This window comes from Barbatula barbatula, assembly GCF_947034865.1.
Source record: "Barbatula barbatula genome assembly, chromosome: 24".
Lineage (NCBI taxonomy): Eukaryota > Metazoa > Chordata > Actinopteri > Cypriniformes > Nemacheilidae > Barbatula > Barbatula barbatula.
In genome coordinates, this window is record NC_136787.1 from 4,454,514 (window position 1) to 4,478,209 (window position 23,696).

The 23,696-nt window shown below is 38.0% G+C and overlaps 1 protein-coding gene across 4 annotated transcripts in view; it reads right to left on the minus strand.

Annotated features, from left to right (window-relative positions):
• The window catches only part of erbin (erbb2 interacting protein), a 61,689-nt gene extending 38,259 nt beyond the window's left edge, over positions 1–23,430 (minus strand). For 3 of the 4 annotated variants that reach the window (XM_079448424.1, XM_079448423.1, XM_079448426.1), the window contains exon 1: positions 23,015–23,420. The gene's annotated coding sequence lies outside the window, so the exon portion shown is untranslated. Of the gene's footprint in view, positions 1–23,014 lie in introns of all 4 variants that reach the window. The other variant, XM_079448425.1, reaches the window with a different exon arrangement.
• Between the last annotated feature and the right edge of the window lie 266 nt (positions 23,431–23,696).

Consider the following 23,696-nt stretch of genomic DNA (forward strand, 5'->3'; position numbering starts at 1 on the left):
TGAGTTATATTATATTTTAAATGAAAATTAAACATGTAACCTTTTTTAATGCGGAAAACTACCCTTTATCAGTAATAAGAATGAAATAAGTCAAGAATATTCACTTTTTAACTAGAAAAATATGAAGTAATTTGTTAACCTGGTAGCCATTTAAAAGGTACTGGTGGATGACTTTCCTCACATAAAACCGAACTTAAAGGATCAATGTGGGATTTTTAGGAAGATCTATTGACAGAAAATGCAAAAGAAATACACAAAACTACGTCTTCAGAGGTGTATAAAGATCTTACGTAATGAACCGTTATGTAGGCCTGTCGCAATAGCAACATTTTGTTTGTAGATTAATTGCATCAGAAATAATTGTGATAGTCGTTATTATCATTATAATCATTACAGTAATTAAAAATATATTTATGCCAATGATTAAGTAATGATAATATAATATAAGTACACCCTTTTAAACAACAAAGACATTTAATAGAATATTTGGACATTGAAATCGGAATGTAAATAATAACTGGAGTGTAAATAGTTCAAATAAATAAAACGGACACATACAGTCCTCAATTAAAATTGGTTGAACATTACAAGCCGTTATGAAGTTCAGGGTAAGCAGAGCGCTTGATATGTGAACACTGCTTGCCCACTTGAGCAACAAAAAACAACGTCTCTTTATCTGGACGAATTTTCCATTCTTGAAGTGCCCTTCAAACGAACAAAAACGCTCTTTTAAATTCGTCTAAGGTGTCATATTTAACTGAGAGCGTCTTGTTCACAAGCTCCTTTGTTTTCATATCGGAGGGGGAGGCTTGGTTTGCGGCTTTGACTTCAGTCAAAATGGCCTATTCCGAAATGGCTTTATTGATCAGGATAACACCATATAACTACTCGAGTCTTTTCACCTGCCGCTGTCCGCGGCGCTTTTATAGAAAGCTTGATCGGATAAAATGTTAATGTCGTTCTTTTTCATGTTTACAAATGCATATATAAACATAATGGCGATATATTGCATCACCATAAGCTACCGACGTCAAGTTAATATACCGTGCGATAAGTTAATATACTGTGCGATATGTTTATATATGGCGCATTAAGTTTATAAATTGTACGATAATTCGAAAAATTTACTATTGCGACGGGCCTATCGTTATTTTAGTATTACCTTAGAATAAGCTATTTCTATTTACATAGAGTGGGCCTACACAGCGTGTTTGCTCTTCCTCTCCCTCTACCTTGCGGTACATTGTCGGGTTGTCCCTGACTTTACAAAGGAAAACATCTACTAACTTACTCCCAACTGCTATCTTGCAGTCAGATGAAATGTCTTTAACAGCGTAATGTCCATTTTTATTATACAATATCAATTCGGTCCTCTGTTGTTTTCACAACGGACCATTTAAAGTAAGCTACAAGAATGTTTTGTAACAAACAAGGTGTTTCGTTGTTGGATGTAAGACTGAACTTAAGTCTTCCTTTCCTTCCGACATCGAAGCTGCTGAAGATGCTGTGGATTACTTGTATTATTCAACGGAATGTGGAGAAGCCATCAGGTGGAGTCACTTTACACCGGGCTGCTTCACAAAGGAATGTCAGAAAAATGCTGGATTCATAATGGGTCAAGTTTTAAGCTTTTAAACATTTGAGGCGTTTGTCACTCATTTACTCAGGACTTCAGCCGGCAAAGTAAATACTGTCTGACTAGCGCACATCCCATTATGTTTACAGTACGTATTATGTCCAAAAGCGGTCTATGTGGCTGTTTAAACACATACGCGCCTAGAAGGGCTGTACAGTGCAGCAAATATGTATTTACCAGTGTAGCACGCATGCGATACCGTTTGGCAGGTGCATTAAACAGAGCTGGTTGTTTGTGTGAAGTGTGTTTGTCGTTGTGCTTGTTTCTGGGTGAAGTTAATCAATGGCGTACAGCTAGTTTACTTACTATTTTGTGAGTTTTCCGGCTTTTAAATGTTTCTTATTTATATCTTTGTATTACATTGCATTTTGAATATAATATGGCAATGAAATTTACTAAATGGACTTAGTTTTAATAGATATTAATGTATGCAATTTCGGCAATAAAAATTTCCTTTTTGTAAAAAATTTAAGAAATCCATCTTATTTTCTCTTGTATATTTTCTCTTGTATATTTGGAATTGCACTTTAGTTATTGCTCTTTAGATTATTACTAAATAATCGATAGCTAAAGACCAAGATATGATGCATTGTCGCTTATAAAAAAAAACTGTTCACGTTTGTGCATTCAGTTATAGAGAAGATGTTTTCAAAGGTGAGAGTGTTTCTTGTTCGCGTTATAACCACTCTCTTCAGTTTTGTTGTTACTGGAAGCACAGTTGTTACTGGGATAATTTTGTTTTCTATTTGTTAATATAGATTTGTAATGCAGGAACAGTGCTGTAATCTTGTTCTTATCTGGCGCTGTTCTCAGGCCGACTTGCAAGTGTTGGGTCAGATGTCAAGTTTACCGGCCAAGGCAAGTGTGTCCAGCTCGGAGGCTAGAGGTCGAGCGTGAGCAGTGGTAAAGTTCGGTGTGTGTGTCGATCCGCCACTCACTGATAGGAACATCTCCTCCACCTTCATCTGACACAGCAGGAGCCAGGCCCTCTCTCAATAATTTAGCACAAGAGATCGCTTTAGATGCCAATCTTACGAGCACAAAGTCGACATACAGGGACGTTCCCTAAGAGAGGCACGATCCATAGACGTTTCTTCAAAGTACAAAGCTAAAGTTGGGGAAGGGTGAAGCAAAGACATAAGAGATTACAGGGAGAGAAAAAAAATGGTATCGGTGTCTGAAGCTGCAGAACTGGATTGTCCAGTTCTGCTCCCCTTTTTTGGTTTTGGTTCTCACCGATCCGTTCAATGCGCAGTGGTCTTGCGGCAGTCATGCAAACAAAACCACTATTGTACTGGAGAATCTGTTTTAAGGGCGGGTAATCTGATCTTGCCCGAGTGCTTGTGCTGCATCGCCCTCCATTGCAACCTTGTCTTGATGGAGATCATTAGAGAACTTTTCACACTTGTCATTTCATTTTCAGACCAAAAAAGGGTTGTAACATTTAAACATAATGTTTTCTGTTATACAAAAAAACACTGACTAAGAAAGAGTCATTCAAATATTTCTGTGGATAAAAGAGAAACAAGAGTAGGACTCAAGTCATGACTTAAATACAGTACATGGCTGTTTTGGAATAGCTACAAACTAAAAGAATTGGAACACTACCGTATCGTGACTCAAATATCAATAGGTTACAATTTTGCCACGTCTCCACGATTCATGCCCGTATCTCATTCCATGAATCCTTCTTGGCTAAGAGCAATTTAAAAAAGGATTGATTCAAAGTCGTTTTCTTGGCACGTTTTGACATCATGGCCTGTTTTCAAAGTCTGTTTTCTATTGCCAGTAATGCAAAGAAATTACACCAAAACTGGGTTACCCTTTTCCAAAGGCTTTTCTTGTGACAAGCACAAAGAAAGCAATAAGCTGTGCATAACCGTGTTGTGTTTTACAGACAATTGGTTGGAATTAAGTATGACACAGTTCTATTACGTCATTTAACCCAATGGTTAAAGACGACAATACAGGCCAAAACAGTATCTAACATACTTTAAACCATAAATGTATGAAAAGCAGCTACACTCATACATTGGGTTTTCTGCAGACTAGGAGTGTCATTGTGTCCTCTGGCTCTGTATGAGCTTTATTCAAGTGTCTGGATGTAAACTGACCATCACAGGCTGTCAGGGGTGAGTCAAAAGCCACAGAAATATGAGCAGACAGAACAGCGAATGAACACAAACCCCCTAAGAGTCTGTCACCAAATGTCAAACAGAGTTTCAGTTACCTCATACTCGCAATCCCCCCATATTCATCTTAAACACTCGGTGGACGAAAGCGTGAAACAAGTTATTATTGACTTGTAAATAGACAGTTTTAATGTTTTGTAGAACATTCTACATTCCCTTTCTATGCTCTACTATACAGTAGTAAATACATTTGTCCATAAAAATACTGTATAGTATTTACTACAGTAGACTGCAGAAAAGTATTGTGTACTAAAGTATATTTGAACATTAAAGTATACAATAGTGTTAACTACACTTTATAAATTGACTACAAGTTAAATATTTTATAATCTGGTTCTTCACAGTAAGCGGACTTTTATTTTGGCGGGTGGTTGCGAAGACGCTTGAACAACACTGTGGATGACGTTCTTGTGTTCATGTCCTTGTATAGTAAGATACAGACGAATCCACAAGTGTCAATCTTGTATCATGTTAAAGTATGCAACTAATTCACTCATACACACGTAGAACAAGCAGAGAACATATTTAAATGGTAGAATTCTGCTTTCGTGATTCCTGACATGTTTTACCACACCCCGCAGGTCAAAGGGCTCCAGATGAGTTTTAATCGCAAACCGAAAATAAATAGTGGTGCGACATTAGCTTAAATCACATATAAAAAAACACGATGACAAACACACTTCACACAAACAAGTGGCTCTGTCAAGTGCACCTGCCAAACTGTATCGCAAGCTGCTACACTATTAAATGTATTCGTAGCACAGACCGTTTTTTTTGTAGCATCAATGTACAGCCCTGGATTCACAGTGATTCACTCAGTCAGAGTCCTTCGCTTGTATTTAGCTGCAGATAATCTGACCATTACTCCACATTGCCTTATCAATTATGAGTGAGCTGCTGTTTTTAGATGTGCCACACTTTCACATCACTCTGAAACACTCCGGGCTCGAGAAAGCGAGCCAAAAATAGCCAGAATTAAAGCCGGCGTCAGCAGCTGAGCTTTTAATTAAATATGAGATAAGCTGATAATGTGCAAACATGCTGAAAACAGAAACCAAAAGACTCAACTTTCTGTGTCAGTATGAAGATCGGTTTGATCCTTGAAAAGCGAGGTGAAAGAGTAAGCAACGTTTTAATGGACCGTATCAATCTCGGTCTATTGATGTAAATGGCACAAAAATAAAATGGATACTTCAGAGCCGCCACGTTCAAAGAAATAAAAGAAGATTTTAAACATTAAACAATGTTTCCCATCCAAAATAGCTCATGAAGACCACAACCGAGTCTAAACTTTGGTATTGTAAGGCATATCCACCATTTAAATACAAATGTGTGTGACATGTAATTTAAGTTTGTGCTACTAGGTGCATAAATGACATCTTATATCTTTAAGCAAACACTTGTCAGGTGTCCTGTGGGTGAAATGCTTGGTCATTTTGCAAAACCAAGAGCAATTGAGCAGTTAATGTGAAACATGTGTAAATTGTAGGATTCATGAAAATGTTCATTTTTTTTAAATGTCAGTTGGTACGAAAGAAATGTACCTGATCCATACTCCGTGTAAATAGTGTGTAAAACCTCCACAAGTTATTTTGCCGTCCTTTTATAAATTTTTAACATTTTGTAAAACGTAGAGCTTGTCACTGTCCTTTTTTTACACAGCCGTCCAATCACAGTGGAGAACAGGCAGGACAAACACTACATTGGCCAACCAACATACACAACAATGGAGAAGTTAATATTAAAGGTTACTGCATTTTAATATGAAGTAATATTCTTTGAAATGAGATACTGGTAACAAGTAGGCTAAATGTGGCGGATATTCTAAATCACACCAACCAACGCAGCTCGTACACATCAACACGCGAGAGCCAGATGAAAGAATGCACACGCGTCAACCAGGTGGAGCGGGAGAGAGAGCACTGCATCCGATGTTCAGCTCTGTATCTAACGCTGGATTTGAAGATTGATTGAAACTGATAGATGGCGCGGTCCCAGCGCTAAAAAATGTCAAACATGAACCGCACGCGGTTGGGGAAAACAGCGAAACATTTTTTACTATAAATCGTTTATTATTTAAAACTTTCAATACCATAGCATGTTTTGCTAAAAATGTCAAACCCATGATGCCTTAGCGGGTTTTTATTATAAAATATTTAGATTTTATTTGTTTTTCTTTCGAGGCAATCTATAGGATTTTTGGACCAATTTTATTGTTCAACAATTGCTTAAAATACCAAATACTGTTTTAAAAATAATGCACATATAACGTAGCCTAGAATGCTCTTTATAAATTGACTTAATCTGTAGATATATTCAACGCATTTTCTGCCCATATTTAATACAACTATGGTGAGCTTTTAGTTGTAGCTGGAGGGTAAACAGTAAACCCTATAACATCTTTCAATGTTAGGGTACATGCTCATTTAACATTCACTTAAACTGTTAATGTGAATCTGTTGTGAATTGTTTTTAATTATTAAATAAATGGTTTTTAATTGAGTATGTCATCCGCCATCGTTTTGTGGCTCTTTTTTAAAAGTATCGATTTATGCACCGTCTAAGCACCAGTACCGCTTTACAAGTATCGATTTGGCCCCGGTATCGAAAAAAACTGAAAACATACCCAACATACCCAACCAGAGACATACACAACAAAGTCGTCCCTCATTAGTCTCTATGTCCATTTAAATGGTCACATTAGTACAGCCATCGTGCCTCATTTCCACCGGCAGCACGTCTTTAAAGTGTGTACGATATTGATCTTTTTCCGACGTTTCACTCTCTGTGCTAAATATATCACACGCAAATTGAATCATTATCATGTAACAAAACTTTCAGGAAGTGGGTTCTCGGACTAGGCCTAGTTAAATTACATTCAGTATAAAAGATATTCTAACTATGCAAATTTTTAAGGTTTATGAAAAGGGTCATGAAACCTAAATCTTAATGCAGGCGCATTTTTACTAAACCTTAAGAGCCGATTCTGCTTAAAAGCACTCTTGAGGAGACTAAAGTGCATATCTGGACCAGAATGAGCATGTTTAAGCTTTTACAGCCATTGATTGTCTATATCAAAGATCTGAAATGACCTTTTAAGGGTGGCTGGTGGATAAAAACACAATGACCAGCCATCTCGCTTTCCTTCCAACCGAATGTTTCCCAAAAGCACTATTGCTTGATAAAATAAGACAACAAGTCATTCTGGCTAAACCAGTCGATCACTCAAGATGACAGATGTCTACACTAGAAGTGGCTTCATAAAACCCACATTACTACCTAATATAGGGCCCTATGATTCCCCCGATGCGGAAACCACAAATGGAATCCAGGGTTTGGTGTACTGTACCCGTCTTTACTTTCATACATAGTGCATAAGCAGTGAATATTTTTAGTTGGCTCATTTAAAAGTAAACACTTAAAACTTTCTTTAGACATAGAATTGTAAAGCATATGATGAGTATTTGAGTGAGAATTGTTTTATAAAGATGCACGCGGAGACAGACGGCTGAAAGCGCAGCCTGTATATTTTCATTATTTTACAAAAGCAAAAGATTTTTGACATTATGAGTCCACACAAATATAGACAAATCAGAGTTTGTATTATGATTGAATTCTGTATTAGTCTTATTCGTGTGACCACAATTTCTGGAGAATTTAAGTCTTTCTCCACAGTAAGACGAAAAAAAGATGTGGCAGCGCGTCAAGACAAAGGAATAACACTATTACAGATGCTGTTCCTATTTACTCACTGAAGACAACAGACTTTGGCATCGGTCGCCCCTCAAAGACAGTAAAAACGTGCACAGATCTCCTGGCCAAAATCAGCACCTGCACCCGTGATTTTTGTTTCCAGTGCTTTTGATCTTTACTTTATATAACAGTAAAACAATCGTAAGATTGTAGCTCTGAGAAGCTCAACTTAAAACTAGGAGTTGTATAAACATTTTTTGTCAGATGGTGATGGTTTGCCTCAACGTTAACTGATGGAAAACAGAGCAGAGCTTTAACGCGGCTGAGATGCAATCCAGTTCATTCTTCGATGACACGGACACATTTCACAGACCGACAATAGTGTCAGTTGTGTATTGTACCGGATCAAACAAAAATAAAATGAGCCGCTGCCTCTCTCATTGCAGTTATTGACTGATATCTGATCAGTCATAACAGAAAACCAAGTCTTAAAGGTGAAACTGAACCAAAGTAACTAACTAACACTGCAACTAGATTTTAACAATCTTTAAGCTGATGCTATACACACAAACAAGTCATGATATAGAAAGCGAGCGACCTCTTGTTTATAAGACGACTCAAGAAACACTCAGTAACAAGAAGAGAACCGCTGGAGAGTGACATGCGATAGATTCAAGACAGCAAGCCCTCGCACATCTAAACTGAAAGCAAAGGTTAAGCCCCTGGCCCCCTGACAAAAGCACGAGAGGTGAGGGAGACAATAAGCACACACCGCTGGTGAAAGTCAAAGTGAGAATGTCTCACGTCTGAGATCTGTATAGCAGAACAGGACGGGGCGATTAGCCAGAGAAAAAACAGAAGTGGCTACTGCCTCTGCCGGGGAACCGCTCTGGACCTGAAAACTGTAAACAGTTTCATACTGCGCACGGTGACACTTTCATCTCCACTGCGGGACAGCGTTTACTCGGACCATTCACACTCTTTCCAATACAAAGCAGCAGGGACTAAACGCAATGAGGTGATGGGCGAGAAGCAAGGCTTTTACCGTAGATGAGAAGAGGAATTATGGGATAAAAAAGACATCTAACATTAGTGAATCAACTCTGCTAGTCGGCAAACACCAGCTTAACTAGTGGGAAATACACTTCTGACTAACCAGGGTTTGCTCTATTGATGCTATACTTCGTTCATGTGAAAAGAGCAACAACATGCCGTCAGCAAACATCATATACCGTCAACAAATATGTGGAGATCTCATTAAACCGAACCCTCGATCTTCCCCTGCAGTGCACACGCTATTAGCCTGAAGCCAACTGTGTATTTATGACTCCAACTGTGAGACTGAAAGCAGCAGATCCGGTCCGTCTGAACTGCAAGCGGTCCTGATCCACACAAAAGTTTAAGCGGGAAACAGCCCAGAGCACAACGGATCCATTTGCAACTGACAGAAAATGTTTACAATGCACTCTGTTAATGTTTACTTCTCTCTTGCATTAAAATGTAGGGCTGTTAAACGATTAATCGCAATCCAGAATAAAAGTTTCTGTTTACATAATATATGTTTGCTTAAAATGCATATTCATTTTGTATTCACTAACACATACACATAAATGGATATCAATCAATGTTTATATATAATTTATATTACATATAAACATGTATGTGTAAGTGGATGTTACAACAGGAAGCATATCGTTCATGAACATAGCGGATGCGGCGGGTGTGTCGTCAAATTTAACATCACCTTCAGCGGTTCATAGGATTACAGCCCCTCTTTACAGCAAAGATAGAGCCATTTTGTTTGTTATACTGCACTTTAATTGTAAAATAACCTGTTCTGTTTCTATATACCCAAGTGTGTTACAGGTTTGAGGCTCTTCATTTCATTTTTTAATTCACCATTGTAATGTGAAATTTATTGACTTTTTTAAAAATAACTATAGGATCTGTAATAAATCTATATTCATTGAATCAAATCGAGCGCTTGCGATTTGGAATCTAATCGGAACATCAGAATCTATACCCAGCCCTAAATAGTACACGGTTATATTTAATGTAAGCACAAACTTTTATTCCGAGAATCAATTGGTATTATTATATTTCCCCCTGCAGCCCATTGGATCCAGTAAATGACGCGAGCGGTTTCAGAGAGCAGGGATCCAGTAAATGACGCGAGCGGTTTCAGAGAGCAGAGATACAAATCTCTCCGAAACGGGACAGCCTGCCGTTGCGCTAAACAACTCGACATCAAAACTGTCTGGTTAATATTCAACAGCACCAGCTGACCGGCAGTGGAAAATAGAGTCAGAGTTCAGCCTGAGCCGTAACAGGGATCCAAAACAGCCTGTAATTTATCACCCTGAAGACAGCCGTCAGTGGCATCACCCTACATACACAATCTACATTGCTGTCGATGTAGCATAACTTAAATGCATACAATTCCTATATAACCGCAATTATATTCCCTATATAATTATATTGAGTTCCATTTCATTTGGGACAACATGAGCATTGTTGATATTTGGCTTCTCTTTTTCCTAGTAAGGATTGCATTACAAATACAACTTAGTTATCAATGTTGTTTAATAATGGCTGAATTACTGATGAAGCTCAGCATTGTTGTAGACTGGTTGTAGTTTTGTGTAATAAATAGGGTTGTGACACTTATTCCATGAGACGACAAGCTTTTTGGACTTTTTTTAAAGAAATCCTCAATGATGAAATATAGGGGAAAATGTTATTAACACAAAAAAATTTAGTCATTATAAAATCAACTTGTACTTTATGAAACACATTAACCTTCTATTTTTATTCATTATATTAGGCAGTTATAAACAATATGTAAATACTGCTAAATGTTGTCACAAACCCAATATACACCAAAAATATGCCTTGTTTTCTTAACAGGTGTAGCTTTTACTAAAGATCTGTGGTGGTTTTCTCTATATGCTTTTGCATAGTGCTTGACTGCCTGTGTTAGCAGAGGTGGCAATCATATCACACTGTCATTCCTCCTTCCTCCACTGACTCAGCCCTCGTAGCATTCGGAGAAACTGTTAAAACTACATAAACACATCATGTGTTAGGCTTACATAAGTAAGAGACAGATGATCTGTTTTTGAAGAGGTTTGCCTGTGAATATATTTTAAATATAAATGTCAGCTCAGCTGCCCTCTCACAGCGCGAACCGCCGTAAACACTCGTGCGCACAAGGCGAGAGACATGCGCAAATGTTGAAACCCGTCCGTCTAGCGCGTGTTTGCGGAAAAAAATGGTGGGAAAGTAGCGCTGCGGGATGGAAAATCACGTTGTCGAATGGCTGGGCCAGTCACTATTGCACACAGTCTGCACATACATTGTGCAGTTATTAGTGTGTTCTGTACAGTAATGAAAACAGGTCACACGACTCACGCCACAACAAAATGTGTACTCACACAATGCTCCCAAATATATTTTGAGGTCACACAGGTTAACTTTATGGAGCATATGCGATTCAAATGCTCGCAATTTCAAGCCCAACACCCCACCATGCCAATTGCGTGAGGACATTGTGTTCTCGCGAGATACATCGGATCTCGTCCCCCCAGTAATTAAGTTTGTGTCCGTTTTAGAGGATCTAATCTAAGCCACCCACACAGACAGGAATGAGGAGGTTGACATCATGCACACACTATCCCGAGATAAAATACACCATCTCCCTCTTTCAGCAACATTCCGAACCTGAAAACAGGGAATTGCACGTCCTGTACCCAATCTGAAAAAGCTGATAATATATCAGATTTACAAAAACAACACACAAAAAGTATACCAGCCTGTCTACAGTTTACCAAATTTTGATTCGCTGCAATTCCCTAGCAAACTTTTTTGTAATAAAATTTAAGTAAGTGGTACCGGCTACTGAAATGTTGGCACTGTGACCCAACATCGTATACATTTGCTAAAATTAGGATGCTCTCAACTCTTTTGTAAACGCTGATTTTTAATCGATTATTAACCCTTGACCAATGAGATTAGAACTTTAACTTAAAATTTTATTGAAAATACAATGATTTTGGAGTTTCTGTGAACCGTTAAAATGTCAACTAATGTTTTTATTTATATATAATAATGCTTTTTTATAAGCACGTTCTAAATAGCTAAATTATTTTGAACCGATAGTAGTTATCAAAGAAAGTTCAATTTATATTATTGTAACTGTTTTCTAATTTCTAATATATAATTCTAAACTATACTCTAATATATGAATTATATTAATCTTTATTAAACAGTATTTCATTATCTGTACATCCTTGCTCTCTATATCGGTAGAGTCATTGGTCAATAGAAAAATCATATTGCCCACTGCTAATGTTTACAAATGATGTATCAAACGATAACCAAATGGCGAACAAATCAGATTGTAACAGCAGCATCTGGTGATGACAGGCACATGGACTTTACCTACGGTTTTCCCCTTACAGTCCGACACATGAAAGGTTTCCCTTAGCCAGCTGACTGTTCACATGTCTACCATCTGCCTGGATTTGCTGTGTCAAGACCAACAGGAGCAAAGCGACGGTTGCCATGTTCTACTAAATGGTCGTACAATCCAAACAAGAAACCGTGTGCCAGTGCCAAGAAAAAGATTTGGAAATGAGCAAATAACATATTGCTGCGCTAGCAGTTCCTTCCAAGATTTCACATTCCCCAGAGATCAGGTCACAGTACTTGTTGAATGAGATTATGCTCCATTCATTCATTGACAAATGAATTTAAATGTTACAATGAACAGAAGATGCCATTTACTGTCAACCAATTCCGATGGCAAAGATCGGATCACGCAGTGTAAACCTTTTTCTGGCATTCGATATAAACCACGTTCAGATGCGGTTCTAAATCTGAAATGGATCTGATATCCAAGGATTTTTCATAGCAGGCTCAGGTAAAGTTTCTGAGTGCATTTACATTCCAACGTGCGAATCACAGTCAAGAAGGCAATAAGAAATGGAGACTTTAACACCGTTAACAAGAACAGATACGACAAAAACAGAAAGATTTAATTATTTACAACCTTATCTGAATGCCCTCAAATGACAAACTTTCAAAAGTTTTTACTAATGCCAATGCAATGCTGACAAAAACACAACTCCGTATAATTGGGGTAAATTCGCCTGACTAAAAGAAAAACTAATCTGTTAATCAGCAAAAGGTAGGGTTACTTGCAGATGCCAATTATCTTAAAATATTCCATCACAAGCGTGCATCTTACTAGTTACTATGGAAAAGATAAGCAGAAAAAGCTATGGGTCATTCACAGCTTCATATACAGCCTTGTCCACAGAGGCTGTCATAGATCCAAAATGCTTAGCGCAATCGTAAAGAGACTAGTGTTTGGCGGAATATAAGACCATCCACAAAGCTCCAGGATTTGCTCTGGACATTTCATCTTTACGGTTCACCTCGTTTCTGCTTTGTAATGTCTCGTGTGTCTATCAGATGATGGAGATATGCCTTATGCTGACAGCGCTTACTACTGTGTCCAAGCACTTGTTTGGCCTTTTTTTGAAAACATAGTCGGCTGGACAGATGCGATATGAAACCTGGAGAAAGGTTTTCTTCAGCTGTTTTGGCGTAGCAAGTCAAACTTTTGACATGCCGCTCCCTTGCATAGAAATACAAGCTTCTGTTGATGGTACAAATGCTGCCCTGTGACAATACAATACAATACAATACATCACATGCTTGTTCTTCCTGAATGCAATATAAATTTCCTATAATGGATATTTCAGTACAAAAGACACTGTTACGGCATATGCCACTAAATGTCTTGTCATTTCTGGCTCTCCAAAGGATTTCTATTGATCCAACAAAGCCGATCGATGGCAAACAAATCAAAACATATACAGGTTGAAATCACTTTGTGGATCACTTTCCCTCAAATGGTGACTGCGTAACATTGATTCATAACAGCTGCTATAAATGAATGACCAGGCTGAGGTTGAGCACTATTATAGGAACGGAGCCTTACGACTAACATTCGATTAAACCACTGCAGCAGCAAAAAAAAAAGCATAAATCACCCGTCTATTGTTTAGATCACCATAAAGAGTTAGATTAGCTATATTGCTTTGCAGAAAAAGATGATCTATTAGATAAAAAACAGTGTCCTCAAAAGAACCCAATTCCCAAAAGAGTAATTTTGATTAAGTGTTCTCTTTTAAGCATGATCAGTCAGTACGGACAGTGCATTCCTATTAACTAAACAAAGGGAGATACATGGAGTAACACGAAAAAAGGCAATTACTTTAATGTTCATACGCGCAGCAAAGCGTTTATAAGGCGTTTCATGTACAGCCAATTTCAGATTAAGATCTAAATGATGCTTATCACATGGACAATGCTAGAGTGTAAAGAGAGTATGTGACGTGTTTCCTTATGGCGTCTGTTTTTTATGAGACTCTCTGCTGAGTTCAGGCAGCCTCAGGTAATGTAGCTGTAGCTGATGACTCCGACCTAATGCGTTGTGCTTCAGTCATTTATAGAATGAATGCAAACTGTGACGGTTTCTTCCGGCTTGTTACAGATCAGTTCAGAACTTATTTATTTTTTAAAACACAAAGCATGATAATTAACCGAAGGTTTGAAGTTTCTATTGTTTCTGATGACAATCTAGTGAAAACTTTTCACATTTTGATTCTAATTCTTAGATCTTGGCGGTGCAAAGGACTGTACGGTTGAGACTGAATAAAATATAAATTCCGACAGAATTTTCGATTCTCTGTTTACAACGGTATGTTAAGATAAGTGGTCGTGGCATACAGGCAATGAGTATGACGAAGAAACATGTAGAAATATAGCGGACAGTTCCAAGATGGCAGACACGTCTACGTGCATGGCGCGCTTGAATGCGGAATCTAGTTATATATTGGGTTGGGTGTCGTTTGGGGTTTTTCTTTACCGGTGCCAAATCTATACAATATAATCTATACTTATTTACTCTATTAAATATAATTTATTTAAAAAGTATTGTCCGGACCTCCGCCACAAATATAGAGAGACCCCACCCGTGATACATTTTAGAACAGAATAATAGTGATTTGCACTGGAATTGTGTCTAACCATACAATGCAAGTGAATACCTACTGCAGTTGTTCGCTTACCAACATTCTTCTAAATGCATGTTTGATGGAATTACCCTCAGTTTTTACACTGTTGTTGTTGGTTTCCTTGATGTCATTCCTGAAGCGTGTTTTTGGTGCCATGTTACTATGTGGCTAAATTGGGCGTTTTGATTCTCTGTTTGCTTCATCAATGGCTTCTTCATTCCTATAAAGATCTAAAGTCTTCAAGTGTCAAATCTATCATCAGTCCAACTTTCATTTAGAACAGCAAGAACACTGCTGACCTGTTCAACATGCTGCTGTTTTTAAACTGAGTGACACATTTTACAGGAAATAGCACCTCTTAATTAGTCACCATGCAGAAACCACTGTTAAATAGGACTCGCAGTGTGATATACAACATACCTGTACATAGCCTGATGCTTTATGGGCCACAGCTGTGGAGGAGGAAGGCCTCAAACTGACGCCATAGGTCTATCTGACAATCACTTACTTCTGCTCTAATTCCTCTCGGGTCCTTTTATCAGCCTTTCTGCGCGTTAAAGATTTACTGACTGTACACACAAACCTGCAGCAGACACTGTAACTGGATTATGGTACCAACCTCTTACATCTGCGGTGAAGAACAGTGTGCCAAGCAACACAGTATATCTGTCCTGCATCTTGTCATACTATCCTAAACACCTTGAAAAAAAGACCTTAGTCACTAATTGTGCATACGCATCCGTTTATGTGTGTAAAAACTCTGAACTTTTTTTATTTAGTTTAACATTGACTGTTGTAAAGTCGCATTTAGCATGATAGCCTCTGGGGTGTAACGGTTCTCGGTAAATAATTTTACCAAACGGTTCTCCACGCTTGGATGTGTCTCGATGTAAACACATTATACCTACAACAAATCAAATAATGTAGACTAATTTCAATAGGATGGACATATGCTGTAATATGACCTGTCATTTATGCTTTCATCACTGATTGTGACTCAATAGCTTCTGTATCTTCAATTATGCATATTTACAAATTAAATAAAGATGAATCAATGTTATGTTTAATTTCATTACTTGAATCCATTTCTATACCTTAAAAGGTATATATACAGTAACTTTGCTCTGTTGTTTTATTGGTGCTGTTTCTTGATTATTTGATCTTATTTTTATTTGTCAGTAGTCCTTTTTCTCTGAACATAGCACAAACCGAACCGAAGCCGTGACCCAGACCGAGCCGTGAGTAATTTGAACCGTTACACTCCTAATAGCCTCCTATGGGCACACAAATAAGAAGCCTGTACATCATTAGTGAACAAGACCCATCACCATACACGGGACAGAGACCAGGCTGACAACAGGAACCTAGCAAACTTCAGCTCACACTGTCACTCGCAGCTGTTTCAGATGTGAAACCAAAGTTAGCACAAAGAACAAACCACAAACTACTTTCATCACAAAAGGAAAAAAACAGATCCCGCTCGCAGTCTTAAATCTGACACTCTTCAGTTTTACTTCTGTGTTTATGTTTTTAAAAAAATGAGATTGCCACATTAGCGTTTGTTTGCTTGTGTTTTACTGCGTTGAAAGTGGTCTGATGATAAGTAGGATTTGCGTGATGATTAAACAGTCGTGTGGTAAGGGAAAAGAGAGGCAGATGTTGGAAAAAAGGGGGACTGGACCAGCCGTATCAGCGGGAAAAGCTGGCAGCACACATGTGAGATTTGCCAGACTGACAAATGTTACACAAACTAACGTCGCCCAGCAAACGCTATGGGCCTCTCCGTGATACGAAACATCCATTTCAGCAGGTCTGCAATCAAAATGTAGGGCCCTATGATTTCCGCAACTTGGAAACCGCGGACAGAATCATAGAATCCAGGCATAAAAACGGTATTTGCTGTATGGCACGGAATCTGGCAAATGTATTACTTCTTCAGCAGAAAGTTCTCACATTGGCAAATATATTACTTACAATTGTACAGTAAAAATGGAAAACATGGAATGCATTAAAATAAAAACGGAAAAAATTCATTTAACAGAATTTGGGAAACAATTAAACTGATTTCACGGGCCCTAAAAATTGGTTTATTCTGTCTCATTCAGTGACAAGTGACACAAACACTCCACCACCACGATGCAAGAGTGCTGTGGATGGGTGTCAAAACACTGCTATGAGCAAAAGCAAGAGTGATTGACACATCACTCAAACATATCACTGACATAGGAAAAATCAATGTTAGTGTAAAGTGTTTTAATATTCCATCAGCACCTCTGACAGGTTTACAAACAGAAACACGTAAAGCAGTCGTGACCTCAAACAAACCTGATGAATAGAATTTGTATACACATCCGAGCTAAAATTTTAGACCTGCCTTGTTCTTTCGTCCCTCCTTTGATTTAATAATGATATGTTTTGCGTGAGACTGTGTTTCTAAACATCTGCCACAACAACTGTTTGTGCGGGTGCTATTTATAAACGTACCACACACAAAGACAACTTTTCTCATAAAAACAGATCAGAGTCGCAGCAGACTTTACTGTACGGTCATACGGAAACTAATTCATGCATCACTTCTAAGAAACCCTTTCCTAACAAAATGCCTGCCTTTGTGCAATATTACATTTATACGCTTACATTTAAGAATTTAAGAGACACTTTAAAGCAACTTACTCACCGTCAAGCAACACATTTTATCATATGCGTGTTTCACAGAAGTCACTGTATTTAACTGTATTACGAAAAAGATGACACGTGGCCCACGTAGTTTTAGACAAGGTGCAAACATACAGCGTGTTTCTGATGCACACATTTATGCATTTGGCTGCACGCGTAATGCTTGTGTGTACACAACATCTGATGTGTCAGGTGCTCAACCCTGATCTTAGAGGGTTTTGCCGCAGAGTACACAGTTTAACGTGCTACACGTGTCGCTGATGGGTTTGTGTATGATGACATAAACACATGAACATCATGTCCAGAGATGCCCTGAACTACACACACTTAAACTCAACCACCTATTGTGATGACCCGTGAAAATAAAACGTTAACTAAACTAAACGCTCGAATGCAAAAACACTGCAGTGTTCTATAGTATTTGATATACCAAATTGTGGTATCCTTGTTGTGAATTGATAAACTGTAGTATACTATAATAAGGTTAAAAAACACTACATTATCTAGGAAGTTTTCTTCAGTTTACTATAGGCCTAGTAAATACCATACTACAATATTTTTGTGGACAAATATATAACTATTGTATAGCAAAAATGGACAACACAAAACAATAAAAATATGGATAGACTAAAAATGATATGGCCCTACTTGATCTATTTGTATAAAACATTAACGTCCTTTATCGTTAACCAGTTTATTTATGTGATGTATCATCTTTAATAAACACCAATGCAGTTCAAGATGTTTTATACCTGTGCTACCTCTACAACTGTTTGGCCTGTGTTACAAAACTTTAAACCTCTGTAGCATCAGTGCTATGTGTAATAAAGTTAATATTTTCAATTCAGATCATGGATCGCGATTTTTTTTCTTACGATTATTTTGGGAAGATGGCCCAACCCTACAAGGGAGTCTGAAGAACTATTGTTCAGCCAGTACAGTTCCATGCCAGTGGCCTAAAGGTGCACTGTGGCTTTTGCGTTAGGGCCGCAAGATAAATCGTTAATAATAAAGTATATAATGATGATGATGTTTGACGGCGTTGCTTTTTTCTGAAACTCGTAGTGATTTCAGATATGGCAGCACTTACTACTGATCAAAGAGCTGTGCTTCATGAACAAGCTGCGCATAAACACAATCATAGTCGCGATATCATAGTCACAATCGAAGGGTCGATTTATGCGATATTTAGATAATCATGTGGCCCTACTTTGCATATCACATTTCATGATCGTTTTGTGAACTCTGCTATTGTCTATACGCTATACACAAATGGACAAACCCTACCGTTGGGTTATAAATTAAACCTATTCCTTGGTTAAATTAACCTATGCTGGGATGTTTGAACCTGTTATTGGGTCAAACATAACCAAATTCTTGGTTAATTTAACCCAACAGTTGGGTTTACTTTGTAAATATTTGACCTAACGCTGGGTTGAAATAACCCAACATTGTTTTGAGTGAACTGTAACAGAATTGGTTACTCTATACACTGATGATTCTGCCAGTGGGTTGTTTTGTAATAACATATTACAGATAATCTACAACGGTCAGAATACTCATAATTGCACGCAAACTATTTTGCGTCTTCAGTGACTTTACATAACAAATGTATGGAGCAAATCCGCGATGCGCGATTCAGAGAGCAATCACATGACGCTGAGTGTAAGGAGAAAGTCTATGGTGTTGTACAAAAGCTGGTGGAAGATACCCAGTCCTCCTCTACCTCCTCATATTAATGGAAATATTACAGAGTTTATCTGTCACACACAATGCATGAACATAGTGTAACATCTAAAAGATCAACATTTTCTTTTCACACAGAAAAAAATACTGAATGGGCTTCTAGGAACACAGGCTCGAGGAATGACTCAAAAGAATCACACAGTGGTATGACTAGCAGTGCATCTGTGAAGAGAGTTTTTATTTTTGTTCTCTACATGCAGGGGAATCAGTGGGAAACTACACTGGCGACATCCTGGCAGAATAAAATGTATCTGAGGTTTGGATATTGGCCACATATGGCAATGTTTTGAAACAAAGACATCCACATGTTATTATGTTACACCGGGCATCAATAAAGCCATTGGAGTCTCCTTACGGGTAGAGTGGTTTGTTTCAACAGAAGCTCTTGTCTGTCATAAGCACCTTGTCAATCCTTAAACAGGAAAAGCACTTAGGATACGTCCTCAATACAACACAAGTGTACTGCTTACTGTGTGGTATATGCTGAAAGTCACCAAATTAAGATGTGAAAGACACTACACACACTGCAACAATCATTATAAACAGAAGAACACATCAAGAACATATCAAGTGTACACGGTCACCACATGTTTGTCACACGATTCCACCACAAACAAATGGTTAATGTTGATTTTAAATAAGTTATGTGAACATGTTTAAACTATTGGCCAGGAATCAACAGCAGGAGTTAAAGATGATAATTGGCTTTACATCTGGTTCATCATTTATCAAAGGAAATGAAAGGTCAAGGCAAGCGCATTGCATTGTGGGAGTAACCACTCACTGCATCCAGTGCAATGCGCAACCTAATACAGCATTGGTGAACACTGCTTCACCAACATTTATACTGACGCACACACAACATAAGCTTGGCTGAGCAAAAATATATACACATTTATGCACAGCATGAAGTCGACATTAAAATAATATAAAGAGGTACTACATTTTAAGGGAACACGTCTTTGCAAGTTCCGTGAGCCTGAGAGCTTTTTCTTGGCTTTAACCCGTTAACTGTCACTGTTCCATATATGGAACACCTGAGTTTGCTTCAATATTGTGCATGGAATTTCTAGTCGAATCATGACAAACTATATATTTTTGGAAAGGTCTAAGACTCTAGAATACAATTCTTTTTGGTGTTTTTTCAAATAATTTATTCAGGAAGAGTAATTGTTTCTTTTTTACGAAGAGTGTGCTTAGATTTGTTAATGTCCTTTCACTTGTCACCGTTCCGTATACGGAACACCCATGTTTGCTTCCATATTTTTGTGATAATTCTGATCTTCTTATGACAAACTATATATCGTCGGAAAGGTCTGAGACTCTACAATACATATTTTATGATATTTTTATAAAATAAAGTATGTAGGAAATGAAATTGATGCATAAAGGACGAGAGTGTGTATCAAAAATAAATACATTCCGTGGAACACCAACATTTACATCAATACTGTGCATGTAAATTCTTATCTTATCATTACAAACTTTATATTGTTGGAAAAGCAAAATAAACTAGATTACACATTTGATCAGTGTTTAGAAGAACAATCTATTTAGGAAGATAAATGGATACATAAATGATAATTGATTCATAAATTAGTGTGCATCAAAAGCATATTATACAAAAATATTCATATTTTTTTTGTTTTTATGTTGTTTCTGTGCTTTTGTAGTTTTTAATTGTGTCTGGTATGTGGAAGAGTAAAAAAAGCATCTCGATGTCCTTTGTGGTCAAATATTAGTTCAAGTGTTAAAACCAATGGAAGTCTATGGGGCCCCTAAAGGATTTAGGTGGTATGGCGGCTAAAAAACTTTACAGACCCCTCAAAATTTTATGTATCATGACCAAACTTGATACAACACTTGTTGACCCTTGGGACTTTGACCTTCGAGAAAAAAAAATCTGATTTGAATTTTTTAATTGTCTTTTTTATTATTTTTTATACCCTAAACCTTTTATTTATTTATTTTTATAATAAACATAACAAAATCCCTTTCCAAAAATACATTATTTGGTGTGATATTTTTTTTTAGGACTAATCTTCTAATTGTCTTCTTTCAAACAAGACCAACTGTAGGTCTTTATTCCAAAGATTTCATGAGTTACAGCCATTTTAATTCCAACAGTGCGTTTTCATGTGAATGCTCAAAAAGGGCCCTGACGTGGAACAGGTTAAAACAAAGTCCAAGGTGAATATTTATTATTGTTCTTTATTTAGACTGAGAATTCTCCAATGTGCATTTCACATACACCTGCAAAAGAATTCCTGACTAAGCAAGACGACAAAATGCTTTGAAATCCACTTTTCATGAAGAACAGCCACGGGGCTGTGCGTTGTAAAGAAAGCAGACCTAGTCTGTTAAATAACAGTACACGGAATAACTGTAAATAAACCTTTTTGGGATTAAGTTCAAACTCAAATTACAGTGTAACCTCGAGACAAACCAGCAGAACCTTCCCCTGGTTAAAGTTCACACTGGCGGGATGCCATCCAATCTAGCAGAAAATAGGGATTAGCCATGGGGAGATGAGCCTACCGAGTGGCAATAATCTTCCTGAAGCGCCTTATCCTATTAGCTCTATTTATCACCTGCTAAACCCATCCGCTAGACCAACAAACTCCAATCATAAGAGGAACCTGTCATATATATTCCGCGTAACAATAAACAAATGCCCTTCAAGAGTCAAAATCTCAGAGGACATCTTTATAATACCTCAACAGTTTCTCCTAGACAGAAGAGATTCATCACAGATGCGCTTGGCTCCAACACCAATGAATTTCCCCGCCTTTCAATCTGGAGAAAGGTTTTTTCCACTCGGACTATATCTAGCCTATTAAATAAACCGAGCATGTGTCGAAATGTACAGGCTATACCACTATACACATTTCATCAACTTCGAAGACCATTTCGCTATTTTTTCCATAATTCACAGTCGACTCTTCATCTGCCACCTTAGTTGTAAAAGAGATCTCAGCGGTCTAAAGAACGTTTCCAATATGAAAAATCTAATTGACGTAATAGTCCCCAAAATAATTTGAGAAGCAATAGAAAAACTGATGCTCAAATATAGAACTATGTGCCATCTGAACTATTGGAAAAGCAATACCCGAGTAATAACATTTCCCTCTGTTGAGATTGTATTTCACACAATACTACGACAGACCATCAAGCTCGCCCATTCATTCTCATACAATAAATTGGAATAGGCCCTGAAATGAAAACAAACACACCAGACAGTAAACTGAACTGTATGATCAGAATCGATCGCCTGGCCGATGGTGGTCGCTGCGGAACTCAGGAATGATCGCCTTTAATACCGGCGCTATACTAATGTGATCAATTAGTTCAATAGCTGGTTTACTCGGTAATGACCAGGCGGCATCATTGCGATACTCCGGTTTCACCTACAGAACCTGTTCCGAGCAGGAAGTGATAATGAAACAAAAGAATGACACGTTCACGTATCCGCGTGATGTTTCAACGACACAGTCAAATAATACAACGGAAGTCGATGAACTCCGACAAAATACACGTTTCATTGGACCTGATCTCCCGCGTCCCGTTTCGTCCTTTCAGTAGGACACTCAAAACCGGATGTGTAATACTGATGGTGTGTGTGTGTGTACTACACCTGAACGCCGAGCCAAAGTGTACAAAAATAAGCCCTATAATGCCGTTTCAAAAAGATGAAATGTATTCAATTGTGATTTGTGTCATACATAAATCCGATTGATGTCTTAGCGGAGCATGATAAGCGCAGTTTGGTCAACCATGTCTTTGATATCAAACGCAAAACGTTGAAATAAAATCACTGTATATGCTTAATACTACCTAAAACGCGTAGTATAATAAACAAATACGAGGTTTGACAGGCCATTCGCACGAGAACCCAAACAAACGTCCCCCCCACCATTCTTAGCACGATACGGCTAACCGTGAAAGAGTCGAGCTGGAGGACAAAAAAAAACCCGTCTCGTACTCACCTTAAACTGAACCTTTCCGATATTCTCCGTTCATTCACGAGATAAAATCGCTCAGCTAATCCATCGGGGGCAGTTCGCGTTTGGAGGGACAAAAACCATGTCAAAGCCCACGAATTACAGCGCTGGTCGACTCCGGTAGATGCTGGGAACCAGAAGAAAGCTGCTGCTAGCCGAACGAGCTAACGCGGTCTTCACTAACGTTACACCAACCGCTCGACGAAAACTTAGCCACAGCTGCTCGGAAGTTTCCTTTGTGTCGCAAATATGTTCCGACGACACAAGAGATTTACAAAAAAGTGCCTGTGTGGATAAAAAGGCGACCTGGGGGTCGCCAACGTAGTTAATTTACATTGAGACACGAAGCGTTCATTGAAGTGATGGAGCAGTGAAGCAGCAGCCACGCACTGGGACGCTCTGCGCTACAGTTGTGATAAACGGTGCTGTTCGAGTCGCAAACGAACCGTTTGTTTGAATCGGTTCTTGGTAAGGAATCGATAGAACCGAATCGTGTAGCATTTGTAAATGGTTAGGTTCAATATTTATATAAGTTTATTTATGGTTGAATCGGTTCTTGGTAACGAATCGATAGAACTGAATTGTGTAGCATTTGTAAATGGTTAGGTTCAATATTTCTATAAGTTTATGTTTGAATCGATTCTTGGTAACGAATCGATAGAACTGA